The 13,992-nt window shown below is 56.7% G+C and overlaps 1 protein-coding gene across 3 annotated transcripts in view; it reads right to left on the bottom strand.

Annotated features, from left to right (window-relative positions):
* Positions 1-13,348, bottom strand: part of RNF24 (ring finger protein 24) — a 31,977-nt gene extending 18,629 nt beyond the window's left edge. The window contains exons 1-2 of one of the 3 annotated variants that reach the window (XM_061440996.1): positions 13,258-13,348; positions 5,323-5,404 (exon numbers count right to left, since the gene is read on the bottom strand). The gene's annotated coding sequence lies outside the window, so the exon portion shown is untranslated. Of the gene's footprint in view, positions 1-5,322; positions 5,405-9,244; positions 9,388-13,257 lie in introns of those variants that run through there. The other 2 variants (XM_061440992.1, XM_061440993.1) reach the window with 2 other exon arrangements.
* Positions 13,349-13,992: the final 644 nt, after the last annotated feature.

Here is a 13,992-nt window from a genome sequence, read left to right as displayed (position 1 = left end):
AGGGATATTTAAGGGCTTCCCCCCCCCCTCCCCTTTTCCTGGCAGCAGCTCCAACGTCACGACTTGCTGAGCTCACTCTTCCTCCCCAACATGTGGTGGGAAAGGATGTGCTGCTGCTCCCTTCTCCTGCCTCCGGCCCGTATCATGCGCACAGCGGTGGAAGCAGAAGGCAGCAGCCCCCTGGTACCCTGCATGGGGTCAGGGTGATGGGACCACATCATCCATCCCTGCCTCTATCCCTGGAGAAGCATCCCCAGACCACAAAGCTCAGGTGCTGGAATATTTACTAACATGCATGTTAGTAAATGAGCTTGTGCCCAAGCAGCCAAGAAGCCACCAGCATCCGGGCCTGGACCAGCACCAATGCGGCAGCAGGGCCAGGGCAGGGATTGTGCCCCTTGTGATGGGCACTGGTGAGGCTGCACCTTGAATCCTGTGTTCAGTTCTGGGCCCATCACTACAAGAGAGACATTGAGGTGCTGCAGTGGGGCCAGAGAAGGGCACTGGAGCTGGTGCAGGGCCTGGAGCACAAGTGTGATGGGGAAGGGCTGAGGGACCTGGGGGGTTCAGTGTGGAGAAGAGAAGGCTCAGGGGGGACCTGATGGCTCCCTACAAGTGCCTGACAGGAGGATGGAGCCAGGAGGGGCTGGGCTCTGCTCCCAAGGAACAAGGGATGGGACAAGAGGAACCGGCCTCAAGCTGCCCCAGGGCAGGTTTAGATGGAGCTGAGGAACAATTCCTGCCCCAGAGGGTGCTCAGGCATTGGAACAGGCTGCCCAGGGCAGGGCTGCAGTCACTGTCCCTGCAAGTGTTCACACAGCGTGGAGACGAGGCCTCAGTGCCATGGGGCAGTGGTGGCCTTGGCAGGACTGGATGAGCTTAAAGGGCTTTTCCAACCCGGTTGATTCCATTATTCCATGATATTAACTGAAAACAAAGCAGCAAAAGCCAGGGCTGGAGTCAGGCAGCACCGCATGGATGGCAGCTCCCCACCACACACTGCCCTATTGCCTAGTTTAGTGGGAATAATCTTCCACCATCATTTGCAGTTTCATTTCCTTGTTTGCAGGAAACAGGTTCCTTGGGGAAAGTGAACTGGAACCTCCATGAGGAACACTCCGTCTGTGCTGCTGAAGGGCCAGACCAGAGAGGCTGGTGTTAAACCATCCAGGGAATGCATAAATTCCTGTGTGATGACACAGAGAACTGGGGGGGGGGGAAGTGATGGGAGCTCCCAAAGCATCACATCTGAAAGGGAAATCCCACTTTGATCCAGGCATCTCCAGGCTGAACAAAAGCAACTGGCTTTCTGCGGAGCCCATGAGCAACTGGCCTTGTCCTCTCTTGTATACTGAGAGGCAGATGGAATAACTGACCTCCTGCAACCCTTCTCCCTCTGATCCCTAAGCTCCTTTAATGGGGAAGAAGAAAACCAGTGCAACACCCAGGGATCAATAATCCCTACAAAATCCTGCTGCCGGCGCTGGGAATCCCAGCTGCCACCCTGTAAAGGCAAGGAGAGGAGGCGAGCGCAAATTGGGATGCAGGGAGGCATAATGCTCTTATTTACACTCCATAAGGTTGCTAGGCTATGGATTTTTGGGGGCATAAGCTGAAAGGGGATCCAGATGGCTCGAAAGCCTTGTGGTGGAAAAGCAGCGTGAGGCCAGAGAGGGAAGAATTCCTCTTTATGCTGCTGCCGGCTGCTCCCAGATCCTGGATTTCAGCGCTCAGGAATGCTCTCTCCACAGACCCTTTCCATGGCACCGTTTCTCTCCGCAGTAAAAGTTAAGGAGAAGAGGTGGTGGGATGCAGAAGAAGTGTCTGGATATGGAAAAGAGTCATTCAAGCAAGTCCTAGGGAGGAGCTGCCCCCCAAAGCCCACGTCGGCTCTGCAAGGGCTGTATTTTAGGATGCTGAGGGCATGAAACAGCCTTCAGGAAAAGCCAAACCAACCCAGAGCTCATCCTGCTGGGAATTCACACTAATGCCACGTCACTGCCACTGCCTGCTTTTCCTAATCCTTCCAGCAAAAGGAGCCTGTGCAGCCTGCCAGCCCTTCCCTGCTTCCAACAGAACTGGCTTTTGGAGGGGGGGGATCTTTTTATTGCTCCTTTTCCTCTGCTAACAGAATCCAGGAGGATTTTGCCACACTTCAGAATCCAGCTAAAAGCCCTCCCCGGAGCCATATGGATACAGGACACAAACGGCTTCACTCCCGTGGGATCCACCCAAGGAAAGGTGGCTGCAAGGATTATAAACCCCTCAAAATTGAGCTGCAAATGGAAAGTGGAAGTTTTCCACTCCCGGATTGCAAAGCCAAGTGCTATAACCTCGCTGCTTGATGGAGATAAATAGGCATGAACCCAACGTATGCATCTCCTACGCTGTCACACAGGGCTCAGCACTAATGGTGATCCCATGGGATACCATCCTTCTTCTATGCTCTCACTGGACTCATGGCCTCACCTTAGTGGGATGGAGAACATGAAAGGACCTTAAGCTCAAGGGTAACAGCACCCTGTGGGGCTGTAACCTGGAGGCAATGATAACCACACATGAACTGTCAGCATCAGACACCAGCAGCAAGAACTTGGCTTCTTAGATGGGTTTCATAGAATCACAGAATAGTTAGGGTTGGAAAGAACCTTAAGATCATCCAGCTCCAACCCCCTGCCATGGGCAGGGACACCTCACACTAAACCATGGCACCCAAGGCTCTGTCCAACCTGGCCTTGAACACTGACAGGGATGGAGCATTCACAACCTCCCTGGGCAACCCATTCCAGTGCCTCACCACCCTCACAGGAAAGAATTTCCTCCTTATATCCAATCTAACCTTCCCCTGTTTCAGTCTGAACCCGTTACCCCTTGTCCTGTCACTACAGTCCCTAATGAAGAGTCCCTCCCCACCATCCCTATAGGACCCCTTCAGATACTGGAAGCTGCTCTGAGGTCTCCACGCAGCCTTCTCTTCTCCAGGCTGAACAGCCCCAACTTCCTCAGCCTGTCTTCATACAGGAGGTGCTCCAGTCCCCTGATCATCCTCGTGGCCTCCTCTGGACTTGTTCCAACAGTTCCATGTCCTTTTTATGTTGAGGACCCCAGAACTGCACACAATGCTCCAGGTGAGGTCTCACGAGAGCAGAGTAGAGGGGCAGGATCACCTCCTTTGACCTGCTGGTTTCTCAGAGTTTGAGCCCTTAAATCAGTAAAACCCCAAGTCAGGGACGTGCTGCTGCTAAAAACCCACCCAACTTCCAAGCAGGTTACTTAAAATTGTGTTTCTCTTGCAGCTGACCAACCAAAACCTGCTGAATGCTTCCCAACTGCTTCAGAGCTACTGGGGCTTCCTCAGGCAGCGAAGCTAAAACGCACCAAAGCATCCCTCAGGCATGAAATAGTTTGGTGTCAGATCTTTACACATTCCCAGGCGTTGAATCGCCCTCCTAGAAGGCAAAATAGATGAGTGGCACTAAGGAGGTGGCTTAGCAACGAGGAGGCAGTGTCTGCTTAAAGGTCAAGAGAGCACTTGATGCTGGGAGCCCTCGTGTTTGGTTTGACTATGAGGTAAAGAGACTTCCAGGGAGTCTGGTTATTAAATACATAGACTCCTGGAATGGTTTGGGTTGAAGGGATCTTAAAGCTCCTCCAGTCCCAACCCTGCCACAGGCAGGGACCCCTTCCACTAGAGCAGCTTGCTCCAAGCCCCTGTGTCCAACCTGGCCTTGAACACTGCCAGGGATGGGGCAGCCACAGCTTCTCTGGGCACCCTGTGCCCTGTGCACCAGCATCATTTAGAACCGGTCTATAAAGCCAACACTTTCCCCTCCTCAGACATCATTATCCATCCCTTCAACCCATTCCTACCCTTCCCTATCTCCTCCAAAACCCTGGCATTTGAGGGGAAAACCCGTGTCGAGATGAAACCCAAAGAAAGGTCCCACCCCTGTGGGGATTTTCGGGCAGCATCACCAAGAAGCATCATTGAAATTCCAGGGGAGAAGGCAGTTTTCCTCCGCTCCACAGGGAATGCCATGTTAAATCCCATTTGGATTCACAGAACAAGGCTGCTAAAACCCCACCGCGGCGTCTATTGGCACATTTCAATGAAAACACCGCGGCCTCATTAGTATAGTGGAAATTATGAGCTTGTCTTTGTGTATATTTCAAAGCTTGCCTCTGAAAGTAGGTTGGGGCAGGGCCAGGAATTCCTGGCTTGGAGCTCCCACCACTCTCAGCACTGGGGATTGCGTGGCTCACACAGGTCAAGCGGCCCTGCAGCCACTGACCCAGGAGAAAGGGCATTTAAGTTATACCCTGTGGGGTAAGGCTCAGGGCAATATTGTGAGAGGAGGCAGAGCAACAGGGTTTGAAGTGGAGCCTCCTCCAGCTCAGCTCCACGCATGGTTTTCCTGGGGAGCACGCCCTAATGAAAGCACAGATTGTGATTAAGAGGATGCAGGAATGTGGGTGTGGGGAGTTTCACCCTGCTCCCACTGCTCCAAACAGCCAGGGTGAGAGCATCCCATTGACCAAGAAGCTCTGTTCACTTCTGGGAATCCCAGCCTGGTTTGGGTTGGAAGGGACCTTAAAGCTTATCCAATTCCAACCCCTACCAAAGGCAGGGACCCCTTCCACTAGAGCAGCTTGCTCCAAGCCCCTGTGTCCAACCAGGCCTTGAACACTGCCAGGGATGCAACCTGATCGAGTGAGTCCAGAGGCACGGATATACTGCGAGCAGCTCTGCTCTGGAGCCAGGCTGAGAGAGCTGGGCTGGGGCAGCCTGGACAAGAGAAGGCTCCTCAAGGGGAGACCTGAGAGCAGCTCCAGTGCCTAAAGGGGCTGCAGGAAAGGTGGAGAGGGGCTTGGGACAAGGGATGGAGGGACAGGCCAAGGGGAATGGCTTGAACCTGCCAGAGGGGAGACTGAGATGAGCTCTTAGGCAGAAGCTCTTCCCTGGGAGGGTGCTGAGGCGCTGGCACAGGGTGCCCAGAGAAGCTGTGGCTGCCCCATCCCTGGCAGTGTTCAAGGCCGTTGGACACAGGGGCTTGGAGCAAGCTGCTCTAGTGGAAGGGGTCCCTGCCCGTGGCAGGGGTTGGAACTGGGTGAGCTTTCAGGTCCCTTCCAACCCAAACCAGGCTGGGATTCTATGATCTATAATTTGTTTGGAAGTAGAAATGGAATGGGCCACGAAAGCCCAAATGCTTCCCCATAAGAGGCAGCCTCATGAAACAATACCTTTTGCAGGACCTGCTCCTCTCAAGAAGTGACTTTGCAGCCTCTCTCAAGTAAAAGCTTTCAGCTCAGCTCCCTACTTACCCGCACGGGCGCCGCAACGCCGCCACGCCACACAAACCCAACGTATCTCCTGAACAGCTACTGCGGTTTGGGACCAGGGATGCTGGAAAGAAAGAAAAAAGAACCCTAATATTGCACAAAAATACAGAGGGAGGGAGGGAGAAGATGAAGATCTTGGGTTTAAACCCTTGGATTCACAAAGGCTCCTATAAATCGTTTCAGCTCTTAGTAACAGCACAGAGATCCCCTTTGAAAGCGCGTCGATGATGTTACGCAGCACAGAAAGAAAGGGGGGGGGAGGCACAGTTAATCCTCGTAATTTTATAAGCATCGGAGACACTAATCCCTTGATCCCATTGAACAGGATTAGAATTACTCCCTCACCAGTAAATGTAAGGAGTTTTCGACCAAAGGGAAACAAAAGCAGAGAGGAGCCTGCAGAGCCGGTGCCACACAGCGAGAGCTCACCCAGCAATGCTCACCTGGGCTGGGTTTGGGGTGGAAAAGAACTGGGCTGCTTCTGAAGGAGAATGAGCAGCAGGTCATGGAGGGGGTTCTGCCTCCCTGCAGTCCTGATCCAGCTCTGGGGCAGCAGCACAAGAGGGACGTGGAGCTGTTGGAGCGAGGCCAGAGGAGGCCATGGAGATGCTGCGAGGGCTGGAGCAGCTCTGCTCTGGAGCCAGGCTGAGAGAGCTGGGCTGGGGCAGCCTGGACAAGAGAAGGCTCCTGAAGGGGAGACCTGAGAGCAGCTCCAGTGCCTAAAGGGGCTGCAGGAAAGCTGGAGAGGGGCTTGGGACAAGGGATGTAGGGACAGGCCAAGGGGAATGGCTTGAACCTGCCAGAGGGGAGACTGAGATGAGCTCTTAGGCAGAAGCTCTTCCCTGTGAGGGTGCTGAGGTGCTGGCACAGGGTGCCCAGAGAAGCTGTGGCTGCCCCATCCCTGGCAGTGTTCAAGGCCAGGTTGGACACAGGGGCTTGGAGCAAGCTGCTCTAGTGGAAGGGGTCCCTGCCCGTGGCAGGGGCTGGAGCTGGAGGAGCTTTAAGGTCCCTTCCAACCCAAACCAGGCTGGGACTCTACAACGCACTCAAAACCCCTCCCAGCTCTGCGCAATCCGGTCTCACTTTGCATGGCCGTCACCAGCCCCATCCTCAGAAGTCTCATTGTTTGTCTCAGACACCAAGTGCGATGCTGGGGCTTAACCCAGCACTTCTCAGTTCAGAAGTGAAAGAAAAGAACCCCAACCCTGCAGCTGAGCTGACAACCACGAGCAGGAAGCAGCCCCTGGGGAAGCCCAGCCTGGCAATGGGTCTTCACACAGAACAATGGAAAACGAGAGGCTTTAAAGCCCCAGGAAATATTGGCCTGTTCCAGACACAGCTCTGGGTGGAGAGAAGTTTAATTCAATCCTTACGGGAATGCTGGTGCTCCTTCCCATCCAATTTTAATGGGATATTGGGCTTCATCCACTCTCTTACCTATGGGACTGCAGCTCCTGCCCTCAAAGGGGTTGACTGAAGAGTCAAACCCTCCTGCTTCCACCCCTGATGGGAATCTTCACAGCCCCTTAGTTTGCACCTCAATGCTCCTCCAAGCCAAGAAGTTGGGAATGCCAGGGCTGGTTACAGGCAGGGAGAGGGATAACGGAGTGATGGCTGAAATGAGGAGGGCAGCAGCTCTCCCTGCACAGCACTTTCAGTTTCTCTCCTGCAAACAAGCTCCTGCTGGTTTCCTCTAAGGCGCTTTGGGAGTTAAAAGCTTATTAACAGCAAGATTAATGCTGCATAGGGATAAAAACAGATAATCACAGGATCATTTAGGTTGCAAAAGACCTTTAAGATCATCAAGCCCAACCATTAATGCAGCACTCCCAAGGCCACCACAAAATCATGTCCCTCAGTGCACACCTCATGTCTTTTAAATACCCCCAGGGACGGTGCCTGCAGCCCTGCCCTGGGCAGCCTGTTCCAATGCCTGAGCACCCTCTGGGGCAGGAATTGTTCCTCAGCTCCATCTAAACCTGCCCTGGGGCAGCTTGAGGCCGGTTCCTCTTGTCCCATCCCTTGTTCCTTGGGAGCAGAGCCCAGCCCCTCCTGGCTCCATCCTCCTGTCAGGCACTTGTAGGCAGCCATCAGGTCCCCCCTGAGCCTTCTCTTCTCCACACTGAACCCCCCAGGTCCCTCAGCCCTTCCCCATCACACTTGTGCTCCAGGCCCTGCACCAGCTCCAGTGCCCTTCTCTGGCCCCACTGCAGCACCTCAATGTCTCTCTTGCAGTGAGGGGCCCAGAACTGAGCACAGGATTCAAGGTGCAGCCTCACCAGTGCCCATCACAAGGGGCACAGTCCCTGCCCTGGCCCTGCTGCCGCATTGGTGCTGGTCCAGGCCTCGATGCTGGTGGCTTCTTGGCTGGCTGGGCACAAGGCGCTCATGTTCAGCTGCTGTCAACCAACTCTAGACAACCAAAACACCCCCTAACACACACGACCACAGCACTTTTTGGGGGGGAAAAGCCTTAATTCTTCCATGACCATCCTCAGGGCTCTCTGTGGTTTCTAACACAACAGCAGCCCTCGTGTCCTTGCTGCTGCATACATCTCCATCCCCTGCCTCCACTGAGACAGCAGAGCAAATGATCTCCTAGCACACTGTATACCAACCCATGATCAAAAGCAACTCCCAAATAAACCAGGAGAGTTATTCCTAATGCTTCCCACATTCATAATCCAGCAGCTGGAGCAGAAAAGACACCAACGAAAGGACCAGAGCCCAGCCCTCACTCATCCTCCTGCTCTCAGCATCTCGGCCACTTTTTCCAAAGGCTGATCCAGTTTTAGCTCTGGTGTTGGAGCAACCTGAGACCTCAGAGCCTCCGGATCTGCCGAGGCAGCTGCTTGCAACTAATCTGATCCCTGAGCTCTGGCACCAGCTCCTGCTGCCCATCCACGCACCCCTACGGATCCTTTTCCTCCTCCTGGAGCAGCGAAACCAGGCACAGGGTCATCCATCCTCCACAAGGGACTCTTTTCCCCTCCTGCCGTCACTCATCCCCACCTTGGAAGCCTCACAGCTGCTCTGCCCTCACCACTGATGCTATTGCTGGTATCCCTTTGAGGGGCTGCAGGGAGATGCTCTTTCCTCCCATTGACATCCCTCTGGCACCACAGTCAGACACAGGAGCCCTTCACACGTGGTTGGAGCTGTTCAGGTTTCTTTTCATGGATGGAAATTAAATGCATGATACAGGGAGTAAAGAGACAAATTGGATGGCCCACGGCACTGCTCTGGGGGCAGGAAAGCATCCAAACCCAATACACCTCCATCCCTAGGGAACACATGGGTACCACTGCATCCCGGAATGGGATGGGGGAAAAGGGTATCGCTCCAACCTCCTGTGCCTGATGGAGAAGACCATAGAATGGTTTGGGTTGGAAAGGAGCTTAAAGCTCACCCAGCTCCAACCCCTGCCACTGACAAGGACCCCTTCCACTAGAGCAGCTTGCTCCAAGCCCCTGTGTCCAACCTGGCCTTGAACACTGCAGGGATGGGGCAGCCACAGCTTCTCTGGGCACCCTGTGCCAGCGCCTCAGCACCCTCCCAGGGAAGAGCTTCTGCCTAAGAGCTCATCTCAGTCTCCCCTCTGGCAGGTTCAAGCCATTCCCCTTGGCCTGTCCCTCCAGGCCCTTGTCCCAAGCCCCTCTCCAGCTTTCCTGCAGCCCCTTCAGGCACTGGAGCTGCTCTCAGGTCTCCCCTTGAGGAGCCTTCTCTTGTCCAGGCTGCCCCAGCCCAGCTCTCTCAGCCTGGCTCCAGAGCAGAGCTGCTCCAGCCCTCGCAGCATCTCCATGGCCTCCTCTGGCCTCGCTCCAACAGCTCCACATCCCTCTTGTGTGTGGGGGCAAAGATGCTGAGGTTTCCCCATTCCTCAAGTAAGGAACCAAACGCTCACCAGTACCATGACACCACAGGGGTTTCTTATCCTGTCCTCGAGCACATTTCCCATGGGATCACCAGCACTTCCCAGCCAATAGAAAGGTTCCCACCGGGGTCAGGCTGAGCTCATGGGCTGATAAAGCCCCACATGGCATCACCACTGATGTCATCTCCAATCAGTGCTATTAGGGTGGGGACAAGGGCAGGACAGGCAATCCCGACACAAAGTCTGAGTGGGTTCAGACCAATGTCATCGCTAGGAAGGGGCAGGGAGGGAAGTGTGGGCACGGCAGATGTTATGTCAGCAACACCCCATGTTTGAGCCCAGGCAATGAAACCAAACAGAAACAGAGCTCAGCTGCACCAACCACAGCCAGACCATGAGGGCTGAAGAGCAGGGGAAGCTTCAAAGTCAATAAACCACCCTTCAGGGTTGGACACCAATGGTCCCAAGGTGGGTGAAGACCACCAGAGCATCGGCACCTCCTGCCCCAGCCTGACAAGTGGGGCTGTCTCGGGTTACAGTGCAGGTGGGTGACACAGGAGGAGTTTGACCTGATGGGAGAGGACCTTCTCTTAGGGGTGCCAAGCCCTACCAATCCCAGAAGCACATCCAGCCATGCTTCCCTTTGCCTTTTCAACATCCAGCTGCTGGTTTATGGCTACACCACTCCCAACACATCCTCTGCCATACAGCCAATGTGAAGGAGATGGCCGGGTTGTTGGGAAGGACGACCCAAGATGGGACATGGGGAGAGGTGGTCCATGAGCATGAAAGCTCTCCTAGCAAAGCTGGGTGCCCTCATATCACCTACACATCTCCACATGGGGAGAGCAAAGAATCACAGCACGGTTTGGGTTGGAAGGGAGCTTAAAGCTCATCCAGTTCCAGCCTCCTGCCACAGGCAGGGACACCTTCCACTAGAGCAGCTTGCTCCAAGCCCCTGTGTCCAACCTGGCCTGGATCCCACCATCCCTTCGTGGCTACTTAAGCCATGCAGGGTTGGATTTCCTTTGTGTCTGTTAAATACCTCAATTAGAGCGTTTTGGGTTAATTCCACCTTGCCCCCAAGCACTTCTTCTGTCAAGGGCTATGTCCTTCCCTGGAGGCAAAGGCTTGCTGGTTCTCCAGGCTGAAGGCCAAATCTGGGTTTAAGTATTGCTCCAGATGGCACAGCACCCTGCATGCATCAGCTGGAGCATCCAACCTGGCTGAATAAAGTAATAGAGCAGATAACCTGATTTACTCAGGGGCTGTTTGACATGCTCAAGGTCACTCCATTTACACCCACTGTAACACAGAAGTGTTGATGTGAATTCGGGCTATGCATGTGCTGCCAAACCAAACTGAAACAGCAGCAGGATCATAGAACCCCAGCCTGGTTTGTGCTGAAGGGACCTTAAAGCTCCTCCAGCTCAACCCCTGCCACGGGCAGGGACCCCTTCCACTGGAGCAGCTTGCTCCAAGCCCCTGTGTCCAACCTGGCCTTGAGCACTGCCAGGGATGGGGCAGCCACAGCTTCTCTGGGCACCCTGTGCCAGCGCCTCAGCACCCTCCCAGGGAAGAGCTTCTGCCTAAGAGCTCATCTCAGTCTCCCCTCTGGCAGGTTCAAGCCATTCCCCTTGGCCTGTCCCTACATCCCTTGTCCCAAGCCCCTCTCCAGCTTTCCTGCAGCCCCTTCAGGCACTGGAGCTGCTCTCAGGTCTCCCCTTGAGGAGCCTTCTCTTGTCCAGGCTGCCCCAGCCCAGCTCTCTCAGCCTGGCTCCAGAGCAGAGCTGCTCCAGCCCTCGCAGCATCTCCATGGGCTCCTCTGGCCTCGCTCCAACAGCTCCACGTCCCTCTTGTGCTGCTGCCCACAAGGAAAGGAAAACGCTCATTCTGCTGTCAAAGCCTCAGCTCTGAGCCCGGACCTGGCTTTATTTCACCTTCCTCTGTCCCCCCGCAACCCCAAAGCCACTGCTGGCAGCGAGTTGAGCAACTCAGGCTTGAAGCTCTCCCTCTCTGAGGCAGGAGCGGGGCTGCTGCACCCACGTTTCAGTGGGTGCTGCTCGGGGCCCATGGCCCTGCTCACCGGGGGAGGACACGAGAGGACGCACACAGAGGATGCTCCAGTTTCACTTCTGGCTAATTCGTCCCGTTTCTGGGAAGCTGCTGCATCCCCTTGGCACAGCCTGCGGCTGGGATACGCTCCCTGCAAACTGAATCACCTACAACAGCCCAGAAAGAGAAATAAAGGGTAACATCAGCCGTAGGAGTAGCTGGTTTCTCTGTCTGGACACACAAAACGCTGCCTGAAACCAGCTGAACCCGCAGCCGCTTGGAAACAAAGGGATGAAGGGGCTCCCTTCAGAGCATCCCCGGGCTCCGAGAGCCCAGAGACAAAGGAAAAGCAGGAGCCAGCCGGGGAAAACCGGGGTGAGGAGGAGGAGGCAGCACATGAGGCGCCGGAGCCGGGCTCGCGTGTTGCCGAACACGTTATCCATGGCAGGAAAGTCGGGATCAAAGGAGCGGAGCGTGCCAGAGCAAGATGTCATCCCCACCTCCTGCCAAAGGTGCGCTGGGGAGCAGGGAATAACCCCTCCCAACGCACAGCGGTGCTTCCCCAGGATCCAGCACTGGCACCCATGGAGATCCTCTCTTCCATGCACACAAGATACAACAAGGAGGAGCTGAACTCACCCGAAGCAGCCCCAAACCCCTCACAAAGGGCATTTTTACCCTTTGGATTCCAGTCCCATAGGATCCCATATGTTATCCCCTCCCAAAGCGGGCACAGTGTGGGTACTGGGAGCGCTCGGGACGTGCCTGCGCAGCAGGAACGGCAGCTCCGGGTAACTCCCAAAGCGGCTCTTCCCATTTCTGAAGCCAAAGAAACCCAGAGCGCCCGGTCCTGGCCCCAGGAACGCAAAGGGATGTGCCTGGTAACAAACAGGGAATGGGGCGATGCACGGACCCCGAGCCAAGTGTGGGGTGGCACCCACAGGAACTCCCCCTTAGAAAGGGGGTCCAGGTGGGACGGGAGCTGAGGGGAGCAAGGGGGGATATTCCTTATCCCTTTTCACTATCCCAGCCTCTTCCAATGTCACTCCTGGGTGACACTACCCCACGTCACAGCCTGCTGCCCCTTCCTCTGCCCCACAAGTAAGGACTTTATGGGTCCTAAGTGGCACCTTATGGCATAGCTATAGGGGTGCCGGCCGCCCCAGCGGCACACCCAGGCACTGCCCTATGTGGGGCAGCAGAGACAGGCTTTGCCCTTCAAGCCCCATTTCCCTATGGAGGTGCTTGCCCCATAGGGGACTGTGGAGCCAAGGAAGAGCAGCCTGTCCCCATGGAGGGTGCTGAAGGGGGGTGCCCCTGCCCCACAGAGGGCCTAAAGGAAGGTCCTAGCCCCACAGAACACTTCACAAGATCCCTGCCCCACTGGGGTGCTGAAGAAGGGGTCCTGCCCCATAGAGCAGTGCATAAGAAGGGCCCTACCCCACAGAGCTGCTGAAGAACGGGTCCTACCCCATAGAGCAACGCACAAGGAAGGGCCCTACCCCACAGAGCTGCTGAAGAACGGGTCCTACCCCACAGAGCAACGCACAAGGAAGGGCCCTACCCCACAGAGCTGCTGAAGGAAGCGCCCTGCCCCATAGCACAGTGCACAAGGAAGGTCCCTGCCCCATAGAGTGGTGCGAAGTAAGCAGGTCGCTGCCTCACAGGGCTGCTAAGAGAGGTCCTGCCCCACAGAGCAGCGCACCAGGAGGGGCCCTACCCCCCAGAGGTGCTGAAGAAGAGACCCTGCCCCACACAACACCGAACACGGAGAGGTCGCTGCCCCACAGAGGGGCTTGAGGAGGGTCCCTACCCCATAGAGCGGTGCACAGAGAAGCCCCTTCCCCACAGGGGTGCCGGAGGCGGGGGGGGCTCTGCCCCACAGCACAGCGCACACGGAGAGGCCGCTGCCCCATAGCGGCCCGCGAGGGAGCTCCCGGGTCCTCCGGCCCCCCAGGGGGCTCCCGCCGCCGCCGCCCCGCACTCACCCGCCGCTGTCCCGCCGAGGCTCGCGCCGCCCGCACCGCCCGGCGCCGGGGAGGGACCCGGATGAAGCTGGCCACGCCCCCCCACCCAGGCCCCGCCCCCTGCCCGCCCCCGGGCCCCGCCTCAGCGGCCCCTCCGCGCCTGCGCGGGGCGTGACGTCACCGCGGGGGGAGTGAGGGCGGGGAGTGGGGCGCCATGGGGGGACATGGGGGGACATGGGGGGTTGGGGGCTATGGGGGGACATGGGGGGTATGGGGGGTATGGGGGGTATGGGGGGACATGGGGGGTTGGGGGGACACATGAGGGACGTGGAGGCAGGAGGAACATGGGGGACGTGTGGGGACGGGGGGACACTGGGGCGGGGTGGCGCTGGTGAGGTGTGATAGGGCAGGGGATGGCTGTGGGGACGGGGGAGGGGATAGGGACAGACTGGGAGCAGGAGATGGCTGGGGACGGGCTGTGGGGACATGGGGTGGCAATGGGGACATGGAGGGGGCTGTGGGGACATGAGGTGGGGGACAGGGGCTGTGGGGACATGGAGGGGGCTGTGGGGACATGAGGTGGCATTGGGGGCATGGAGAGGGGACAGGGGCTGTGGGGACAGGAGGTGGCATTGGGGGCATGTGGAGGGGGACAGGGGCTATGGGGACAGGAGGTGACATTGGGGGCATGGAGAGGGGACAGGGGCTGTGGGGACATGAGGTGGCATTGGGGGCATGGAGAGGGGGACAGGGGCT

The sequence above is a fragment of the Pezoporus flaviventris genome, unplaced genomic scaffold, assembly GCF_033815535.1.
Source record: "Pezoporus flaviventris isolate CSIRO_AGI_PZ_B2104156 unplaced genomic scaffold, CSIRO_AGI_Pfla_v1 ptg000188l, whole genome shotgun sequence".
In the NCBI taxonomy this organism is placed as follows: Eukaryota; Metazoa; Chordata; class Aves; order Psittaciformes; family Psittacidae; genus Pezoporus; species Pezoporus flaviventris.
Note: the sequence above shows the minus strand (reverse complement) of the source record. Positions and strands in the feature narration are given on the sequence as shown.